An 11,593-nucleotide genomic window follows, 5' to 3' on the forward strand; every position below is an offset into this window, starting at 1 on the left:
AGCCGGTGCATTTGTCAACCCCAAAGGCATCACAAGAAATTCATAATGGTCATACCTCGTTCTGAAAGTAGTCTTAGGTACATCTGACTCTTTTATTCGCAACTGGTAGTAGCCGGATCTCAGATCTATCTTAGAAAACACAGTGGCTCCCCTGAATTGATCAAACAAGTCATCGATTCTTGGCAACGGATACTTGTTCTTGATGGTTACCTTATTGAGTTGTCGGTAATCTATACATAGCCTCATCGAACCATTTTTCCTCTTAACAAATAATACGAGAGCACCCCTGGAGAAAAGCTTGGTCTTGCTAACCCTTTATCGGTCAGTTCTTGCAACTGTGCTTTTAAATCTTTCAGTTCAGTTGGCACCATCCTATACAGAGTAATAGAGATAGGAGTTGTTCTTGGCACCAGCTCAATACCAAATTCTACTTCTCTAACAGTATGTAATCCGAGTAGCTCTTCCGGAAACACATCCGAATACTCGCATACTATCGGTACTGATTCCAATTTCAACTCAGATTCTTTAGTATTCAACACGAAAACAAGGTGGGCTTCATATCCTTTTCTCATATTCCTTTAAGCCATCACTGAGGTAATCACAACCGACGGAGTATCCAACTCACTTGAATCAATCAAGAGAATCTTACCATCTGAGCATTTCAATTCAATATACTTGCTACCACAATTTACAATCACATCATGCACAGCTAACCAATCCATGCCAAGTATTACATCAAACTCATCTAATGGAAATAACATAAGGTTAGCCGGAAAATAATAACCTTGAATCGTCACAGGACAATTCTTATAAACTTTATCAACTAGGACTGACTTGCCTAGAGGGTTTGACACCTTAATCAAAAATTTCGTAGGCTCTACAGACATATCCATACTAGACAACAGTTTCATGCAAATGTACGAATGGGTTGACCCTGGATCAATTAAGGCAATGACATGAGTATTGTAGATAGAAAATGTACCCGTGATGACAACGGGAGCAGAGGCTTCCTCTCGAGCGCCTATTGTATAAGTTCTTACTGAGGCTCGAGCCTCTGATTTTGTGGTAGCATCCTTGGAAATAGTTCAACTGCCACTTGCACTTTCGGGATGTCGCGGAGGTCTACCTCGAGAAATAGGAGCATTAGACTTTGGAGCTAGATCCACCTCTTTATTAACTCATTCCGGGCAATCTTAAGGAAGTGGTCAAGAGAACCACATCTGTAGCATGCACCACTCCTCTTTCAACACTCACCGAAGTGGAATTTGTTGTAGCTTTCACACCTCGACTTTTGATCATCCACACTTCCCACACTAGTTACCTTGAGGGAGGAAGAATTAGAGTTGTGACACTTAGAGCTTCTTGTTCTGCCCGAATATCTCACTGATGTAGTAGAGCACTCTTGTTGACTCTTCAATTTCTTTATGGGAAAAGAGTGTGTTCTGCCACTAGATCTCTTATTCGAAATTCGAGCCTCTCTTTGCTTGCTTTCTTTCATTATTTAGTTCTTCGGCCTTCTTGGACAGATAAGCCAGTGCTGGAAATTCCCGTATCTCAAGGATCCCGATCAGTAATTTAATTTACTCATTCAAGCCTTCCTCGAAGTGCTTACACATTTCTGTCTCTGATTGGATATTGACTTAACTTTACGAATTCTCTTTCGTACTCTGACACAGTCTTATTTCCTTGTTTAAGTTCTAGGAACTCCTTTCGCTTCGAGTCTAAAAACCTTTGACTAATGTATTTCTTTTTAAACTCAACTTGGAAGAACTCCTATGTAATGTCTTCCTTTGGTCCCACTGAGGATACCGTCTTCCGTTAGTGGTATGTAATATCTTTCAGAAGAGATACAGCACACTTCAAGCATTCTTCGGGTGTACATGACAATTCATCCAGAACTCACACAGTGTTCTTGAGCCAGAACTCACATCATCCTCAACCCTAGCCCTAAACTCTTCAACTCCATATTTCCTAAGTTTATCCACTGGGGCCTTTCCAATTCTCACGGGTGTCATACCTTATGGCACTTCTCCCTCAGTCCGAGTAGGGGGCGGAGGAGGCCGTGGTATATTGGGTAGTTTTTCAAGTAATCCCCAAACCATTCATCCATCATCTCAAAAAAGGCAGCTCTTGCCTCTTCCCGGCCTTCAGACATACGTTGTCTACTACTACTAGCAGTAGCTCATTAAACGGAAGCTGAAACATGGCTCTTGGCTTCCTCAGACTCATCTTGAGCTTGATTAAAAGACATTTACTATATTCAAATACAATTAAAAATGGTTAGGACATGTCACACTATAATAACTTGTATAATGGCATGTATAGCTATACTCAATACATGATATGTTAGTCCTAGAACTGACTAAACCGTAACTCTGACACCACTAAATATAACACCCCTTATCAATACTCGAGATTGGGACAGGGTACGAGGCGTTACCAGACACATACTCAGACACTTTCAAAAAATATGGGTTGTATAATTTAATTCTAATTTAAAACCGATCAACAACATCATAGTGTCCCTATTATGGGCCTATGAGACCCAAAACATGCATAAAGAATGGCCCGGGACTAAACCGAAAGCTTAGAAATTCTTAGAAAATTCCTAGGTTTAAGCCTCACACGCCCGTGTGCTTGGGACACGCCCGTGTCCCTTACCCGTGTGGAATTAATTGAATTTATTTTCCATTTTAAATCTACAGGGGTTTTTACACGGTTGAGCACACTCCCGTGTCCTTCACACGGCCTAGACACACCCGTGTCGTCGTCTCGGTCCAAAAACCTGAGCATTCAGTTTATGATGTCATCATGCATTTAGGGGCACACGACCAAGACACACGCCCGTGTGCTAGGCCATGTCCTCTACCCGGATGAGACACATGGTCATGTCTCTACCTGCTTGTTTACTACCATGCATACTGACCTAAAAATTTTAGGTGCAAGGGATACATGGCTATACCACACGCCCATGGAACTGACCGTGTATCACACACGGCCTAGACACATGCATGTGTGTCTACCCGTGTGGACCTTTTCGGAGGGCTACAATCCAAGCCAATGGTCACCCTCAACATCCACACACATTTGTAAACTTCTATGGTATTTAACAGGGCCTAAATATGCCCAGTGACTACCTTCAATGGTCTATTGCATGTTAACCTCATCTCATTGGCTTTATACATGCTAGATTTTCCTTTTTGTACTAAGGATTACCATATCATCAAACACATTTAGACTTGGCTCAGTCTATAACTCATTGCCAATTATGACCTAGCCATCTCCAAATGATTTGGCCGCATTCCATATGTCCATTCATGATATACCACATTTAACCATCTCGTGAACATTTAAACACCAGCATGAACAATTTTTAGGTTACAATCTACATCAAAATGAGCCATGTCTTATGGCCATATACAAAATGAATAGGTATATCATTCAAGCCCTTACATTGGCTAACCAATGACATATATAGCAAACTAACCAAAAAACTATACATGCCATTGTACAAAGTAAAAGTATCTATATACCAAAACAAGATAAGCTGATAGTGTTGACAATACTCCAATCGTCTTTCAATCTTCACGAGTCCACGAGCTCTGTAAAATAGGGAAAGGAAAGGGAGTAAGCATTAACATGCTTAGTAAGTTCGGATGACAGGAAGGTAAACTTACCAGTTATTTTGCATACAACCATAAAAGATATTCATGCCAAACATGCATAGTATAAATTCCCTATTATATTCATGCCAAACATGCATAGTATAAATTCCCTATCACATACACTCAATTATCAAGTTAGTTTCTTCTCAAGCAATATAGCATTAACCGTGATGAGCTCATCAATTCAAACATTTTCATTCTCGTGTCGTATTACAGTCTCGTTGAATTTCCCAGAAATCTCGATGGCATCCCATTTACCGTCAAGTTATGCTAGTGACCATTTTAAATATACACTCCTGTGAACCTCACTCTTACCCTGTGAACCTCACTCTTACAGCGAGATTATCAATCCAGAATAAATCTCTCATAACATAAATTCAAGGAGTATTGTCGGGATTACCATTCCAGGCTAAAACATTCGGATCTGAAATGCTAGTCCAGACTAATTTCAGTCCTTAATCGTATTACCCATCCGGGCTAAATCCACAATGCACATATATTCATCGGGAGGTTCGATCACTTAAGGAACACTCGTCCGGACTGGATCCTTACTATACTAAGATCATCGAATTACCCATCCAAGCTAAATTCCTTTCTGCAACACATGCAGGATCTCATGTCATGTAAACAAGATTTTACCCATCGAATCTCCATTTTTCATTCAACCGGGACAATTGTCATCTTTTCATTTTACACTACCACATTTCATGGATTGTCATGAAATCAATATCTAAATTAACATACATTTAAGAATATGCATTTTCAAGTATATTCAAAATTTACTTCGAGTTACACGGACTTACCTGGTGATTGCTTCGGTTTCGTATTTCGATTATTCCGAAACCTTTTATTTTCCATGGTCGACCTCCGAAATTTGTTCCTCAGGCTCTATATCAGTAAAAATGAATTATTAATACCTCATACTATTTATTTCAAACGTAAATTTTACCCTCGGGAAAAATGACCATTTTGCCCTTAATATTTCACAATTTTACAAATTAGTCCCTAGGCTCGTATAATGGAATGCGTGAAATTCCTTGGTTACCCATGCCTATTCGAATGTATCCTAAGCTCATAATAGTTCATATTTTCCTCTATTTCACATTTTTACCACATATTTTATACTTTTTACAAAATGGTCCTTTAGGCCATTTCCATTAAATCCTACCTAGTAAAAGTTGTTTACCATTCTTTAAACTCTCATGTTCCTCCATAAATCATCAAAATACAAGCATCTCACGCATGGGAAAATTTCCAAACATGAATCCTAACTTGAGATATGGGTAGAAATGGATAGAGCAGGTTACGAGGATCTCAAAATTATAAAAAAAAATTAAAAACGGGGCTAGGGAGCACTTACTATTGAGCTTGAAATGTTGAAAACCCTAGCTTATCGAGCTCTAGGAATTTTGGCAGCTATGGGGGAGAAGATGGCTGATTTTTGGCTTTCTTTTTCCCTTTTAATTAAGTTTATTACCAAATGACCAAAATGCCCCTCCTTAGAAAACTTCCAAATTTTTCTATGCATGCCCATTTTTGTCCAAAAACCTAGAAATTGGGCAAATTGCTATTTAAGACCTTCTAATTTATAATTCAAAGTAATTTCATGCAAAATGTTTCTAGAACCCAAGTTTTGCAATTTATTTAATTTGGTCCCAAATTTCCAATTGGACATCTTATACTTAGAATTTCTTCATGAAACTTTACACGCACGTTTTTTTCATATCCTAGAACTCATAATAATCATAAAAAATATTTTAATGTCAGATTTATGGTTCGAAACTATTATTCCGACTAGGCCCTATTTCAGGAAGTTACAATAAGCTCAGGTATAAAGAAAGAGGTATAATTGTCTTCTAGGGATTCATTCTACTACCTATCACTCTACTGTCTTCATTTTGCTATCATCTCCTCCTCTTTCACTGTTACTGACTTAAGTATTGGAGAGCATCCATAGTTCGCCTTTTGTTCATAAACCTTAATATATCCAAAGTCAACCTATCAACCTCTAAGCCTAGTAACATCCCAAGGAGACCTAAGCAATGTAAGGAAACTAGAAATGGTACACCTACTATATGAATGAAAATTAGAAAAAATATATTTATAATATATGAAAAAAATTATAAGAGGTCAAATAAATTTGGGTTAATGGCAAGGTGGAGGCTTGAGAAAATTGAGATCACAAGTTTGAGTCTCACTTGTGTAAGTTATGTGTGGTTGAGTTAATTTTTTAGTTGTTATAGTATTTGTAATGATTTTGATAACAACTGTTGATAAAAAAAGGTTGGTGGTGGTTAAAAAATTATGAATATCTTTCTTAAAAAATATTAAAGTTTACTTTTAGTTTAAAATAATAAAATACATAAATATTGTTACATTTAAGTTGGTCTAATATTATTTTGATTTAAATATTTAATAAAATTAGGTAGGGTTTAGTTCAATTCTAATATTGATTCCGAATATCACCCAACTTGCTCAGATTCTATCTATCCTCTTGTCCTTTTTAATACCTTTTTCTTTAAGAGAGATTCTATATATTTGTTTTAAAGGAATTATGATACATCTTTCCTAGTTTCATCATTGATGAACTTTTTATGAAAATTTAGATGTGAGTAAAAATAATAATGCAATAAATTTATAAAATATTAATAAAAATAAAATGTTGCTGTAGCTTACATGGTATAGATAAAGTAAGAATTTTCATGTTTTGGGTTGTTTTTTAAATTTTATATAAAAATATCCTAAAAATAATATTTATTATGTTATTTTTTAGTAATTTTACGCTTTAATTAATAATGGGATTAAAGATAATATTAACTCAATAAAAACTTTAAATAATAGTACTCAAGGCTTTACAAAAACAAACGATTCCTAAATCTCAGTTGTTATAATCGGAAAAACAAAATATATTCCTAATAATTGTGCATTCATATGTTTTATTACCTCATAAAATATTCTATATTTATATTGAGTTAATACTATTCCCTATTTCGCATTATTTTTACATCATAAATTAAATTTTTTGGTGATAAATTTAATTAAGCTAATTACTGGGTTAAAAAATGTGAATGAAGTGATGTATGGAAATAAACTGGGGCAAAGCTTTTTACACCTTCAAAACAATCTTTAGATAAGTAAGATGAAATGTGAGAAACTAAAGTTAAATAAACAAATGAGTCAAAAATAAAAATAAATAAATAAATAAAGTTGTTCAAAAGAAAGAAAAATAATAATTTAATTGCTATACTTTTATTTTAATAAATTTAGTTTCACTATTTTTCAAATTCAAATTTCAAGTTCAATTATCAACTATATTCAAATTATATTATTAAATTCAAGTTCATTACGTCTTTTTTTGTTATATGATTACCAAGTGAGTTTTTTTAGGCATAATAACTTATTTGGCCCTCTAATTTAACCAAAAAAGTTATTTTAGCCCTCCATCTTTTTTCCTCTTTTAGCCATTAAACTTATGTTATTTTTCAAATCACTCCAAAATAAATGAAAAAAATTAATGTATGTTAACTTTTACTGACATGGCATAGACGCGGATTGTCATGCTAGCAATTAATTAATTTTTTAAAATTTAAAATAATTAAAATAATTAAAAAGTAAAAAAGTAAAAAATTATAAAAATATTTTTAATACTTTTAATTTTAAAAAATTAATTAATTGCTAATATGACATAGATGTGAGCTGTTATGTGGATACAACACCAACAAAGTTAACAAAAATTAACTTTTTCATCCATTTGTGGTGATTTGACAAACAATCCAAATTAAAGAGCTAAAGAAATGAAAAATCAAATAGATGTCTAAAATAATTTTTTTATAAAGTTCAAGGGTTAAATAAATTATTATGTTTTTTTTTAATTTTTCAAAATTTCATGTAAACAAATTTAATAAAAAATTAACAAGTTAAATTTTAAAATCTGAAAAACAAAAATATTATTTTTTTAAATAAAAGTATAATAACTAAAATGGAAAAAGAAGAAATTTTACCTTCATTTCTAATTGAAATTTAGTAGTCTATCGGGAAAGAAATGGGATTGGAGACTAAAATAGGTAATATGTTTTATAACTGCTTAATGATGAGATTAAAATTAATAAATTCAAATATTTAATATAATGATAATTATAAATAAAAAATATAATGATAAATTTTAATATTCATTTATAATATAATGAAAATTTTATGTTTTTAACTAATTAATTTAAAAAAATAAAAGGAATCCTCCACCTTTTCTCATGTAGCTCTTTTTTAATCAAAATTAGTTACATACGTAGTGATAAGAACATAATTTAGTTTGAAAAGAGTGATGTTTATTTTGATATATTTTAATAAAATTAGTGATTAGGAAAAGGCCAAGATTGATTCTAAAACATAAAAATGAATATAAGAAGAGTGACAGAAGTGTCGTAAACAGAATAAAATCAGAGGACCACACCCAACACCGCATTACAACAATGATTCTGATATCGCCACGCGTCTCAGCCATGGGAACAACCTGTCATTGGATAAAAATCCAGTTGACATTATGTTCCTCCCCGAAAATGAAATAATTAAAAATTGGATTGGACCCACCAACCATTGCCCAACTCTTTGTTTCCTTTTTCCGCAAAGCAACCCAAAGCTGTTGTTTGGTTTTTATTTGTTGTCCCTTTCCATTCTTTTTTTTATTTTATTATTATTACATAATGTACCGTTTGGACCAAAAGAAAAGACAACCAAATACTTAGATCCCATGGTTTTTAAGCATTACAAACCAAAATATAGGCCGAATTTTAAAAAAAGTACTGGTTTTAAGAAGTCGGTCGATTTTTGAGACATTTAGATAAATAAATTGACTTTAAAGAAAGAAATAAAAAATGCACTTTTTAGGAGATTTTTTAACATATCGATTTGTTTTGGTTAGATAATTATATGTTAGTGGTTCTTTTTTTTTAAGTTTTGAGTTCTATTTTTTTTATATTTGTATTTTTATTTCATATTGTTTCAAGCTATACATTTTATTTTTAATTACTGTTTTTAACATATTAGTTTTTTTTTGTTAAATGGTTAATTAATAGTGATTTATCTTTGAGTCTAAGGCTTAATTTCTCTTTCAAGCATATTTGTATTTTTTATTTCATATTGTTTCAATTTTTTTATTTTTAATTAATAAATATATTGTTTTCAATTTTTTCTTTTACTTTTCTTTATCTTTTTAATTAATAACTCTTTTATTTATAAAATTAAATAATTATTTACAAATATCATTATTTTTAGTAAATATAATTTTATATGTGTAATATTTATTTTTCAATCCATATGAGTGTAATAAATTTTAGTATTATATACTTTTTGTATGTGCATTTGAAATGATTAATTGAAATATTTCACATATAAAAATATTCGAAATACCATACCCACAATGTAAATAGAAAACAATGATATTTGAAATATTTTACATATAAAAATAATAATGATATTTGAAATAATTTTTTGATTTATAATATTATAAATCATCATACCAACAATATAGGTGGAGAAAATAAATATTTAGCATATAAATATTATATATAAAAAATTTATCAAAAAATTAATTAACTTTTTAAAACTAAAATATATTTAACATAATAATAAATATCAATTTTATCAAAAATATATTTTTATTATTTAATTAGTCATAATTTTTTGATTTCATAAATAAAAGAGTTATTAATTAAAAATATGAATTAAAAATATAAAAAATTGAAAAAATATGTGTATTAATTAAAAATTAATTAAAAATAAAAAATTTTGAAAAAAACATGAAATAAAAAATACAAATGTGTTTAGAAGAAAAATTGAATCTAAGACCTAAAAATAAAATCACTGTTAATTAATCATTTAACTAAAGAAGCTAATATGTTAAAAATAGTAATTAAAAATAAAAGTAAAGCTTAAAAAAATGAAATAAAAATAAAAATTTAAATAAGAGAAGAATCAAATCCGAGACTCAAAGACAAAACCACTAATATTTGACCATCTAATAAAAGGAGCAAATGTGTCAAAAAGTTAGAAAGCGCGTCCTGTAGGACGTATTTTCGCCTCTCTCTCCAAAATTGACCTATTTCCCTAAATTTCTCAAAAATTGACCCAAAACCCTAATTTTTTTAAAATAATTTTTTAATCAAATTCGCCCTAAATTATGGCATCAACATAACATTTGTATATATGTTCACTATTAATATGATGATAATAGTATACATCCAGTATATGTTGTGTTTATACTTAAAACTTGGAATAACATATATTTCAATGATCCTAAAAATTAATGTTTTTAGATATTAATAAATTTTGCTACATCATTAAATTTTAAAAATATGAAATTATTATATACCCTAACATTTTCAATCTACTCTCCAACTCTAATTAAATTATTTTAAAAACATAAATAATTACAATAAAAAAAACATTCATAAGTAATTTATATGATTTTGAAATTAAAATTTATTTTTACAAATTTTTAATCCCATATTTTGTTACATTATCATTTATAAAATTTTGATATTAATAAAAAAAATTCTCAATCAACAATTTCATTCATAATAAAAACTAGAAACAATCATATTATTAAAAAGCCAAATTTCATTGTCCCAATTGAAAATTCAATCATCGTTAATCTCAAGTAAGTTTTGTGAATTTGTTTTTTTGTCAAATCTATGATATAAAGTTTGCGCTCTCTTTTACATTTTATTTGTTTATTGATGTGTTCTCTCTTTGTACTTTTTTATTTATTGATTGATGTTTGTGTATTATTTTGCGGAAGCTTTAATCTATTTTAATGAGATTTTTCTATAATTTTAGGTTGCAAAAGTGAAGAATGGTCTTTTATTATACATTTTTGAAAAGTAACAATTTTATTGCATTGAATCCTTAGTAAAAAGAATTGTGTAATTTTTTAAATTTCTATATCATTTGAAATTTTTTTTTGTACTTTTTATGCTCGTTTTATAATCCATGTTTGGAGTTTGTAGTTATTCCTCTCAACAATATCCTCTCCAAGGCTTGAACTTCGTTTTTTTCTTGGGAGTACAATATGGCTTGCCACTACACCTAACACTTTTTGGTATTGGTTTTGTTTTTAAATTTTAATTACTTATGTTTTGAAATAATTTAATTAGAATTGGAAAGTGAATTGAAATGGATGGGTGTATAATAATTTCATGTCTTTAAAATTTGGTGATATGGCTAAATTTTATTGGTACCTAAAAATGGTAGTTTTTAGTATCATCCTGTAACACCCCAAACCCGGCCTAAATATTATGGCCGAATCCGGAAGTATCACATGAAATGGGTTGAAAAAAACCATTTGTCGTTAAGTTAAAACATTTCTAACTATTAGCCTTTAGAGTTATTATTAATTTCAAAGCTTTCTTTCATTTAATCATTTAGAGATAAAACGTGTTTGTGGTGGAAGCTTGTGAAAATGTTGAGTCCAGAAAATCCGTTCAAGATTTTAGAAAACCATCACAGTTATAATTACGTAAAACCAAAAAACCCGCAACCAACATCAAAATTTTAAAAGAGTCCAGAGTCCTAGAAAAATACAACTTCAATGCCAAAACTTAATAACCCAAAAACAAAATAAAACAGTAAAATAAGTGGTCACAATGGATTTCTCCACTGCACCGATCCGCCTAAGTTTGTGGGTTACCTATACAGACAAACAGAAAAGGGGTGAGTTTACGTAAACTCAGTGTGTAACCCAACAGAGATAAACATGTACACATACAAAATATCACAAATTAGACAAATTCACAATCGGCTTGAGCCCATGTCAGATACAGATATAGATTTGCAAATCAGATAACAGAATCCTACCCCCATCCTCTACACACCATCTCCGACCATCCCTATACACCATGTGGAGTTTAAAACACCCACCCAGCCCTACACACCAT

The sequence above is a fragment of the Gossypium hirsutum genome, chromosome A13 (assembly GCF_007990345.1).
Source record: "Gossypium hirsutum isolate 1008001.06 chromosome A13, Gossypium_hirsutum_v2.1, whole genome shotgun sequence".
Taxonomy (NCBI): domain Eukaryota; kingdom Viridiplantae; phylum Streptophyta; class Magnoliopsida; order Malvales; family Malvaceae; genus Gossypium; species Gossypium hirsutum.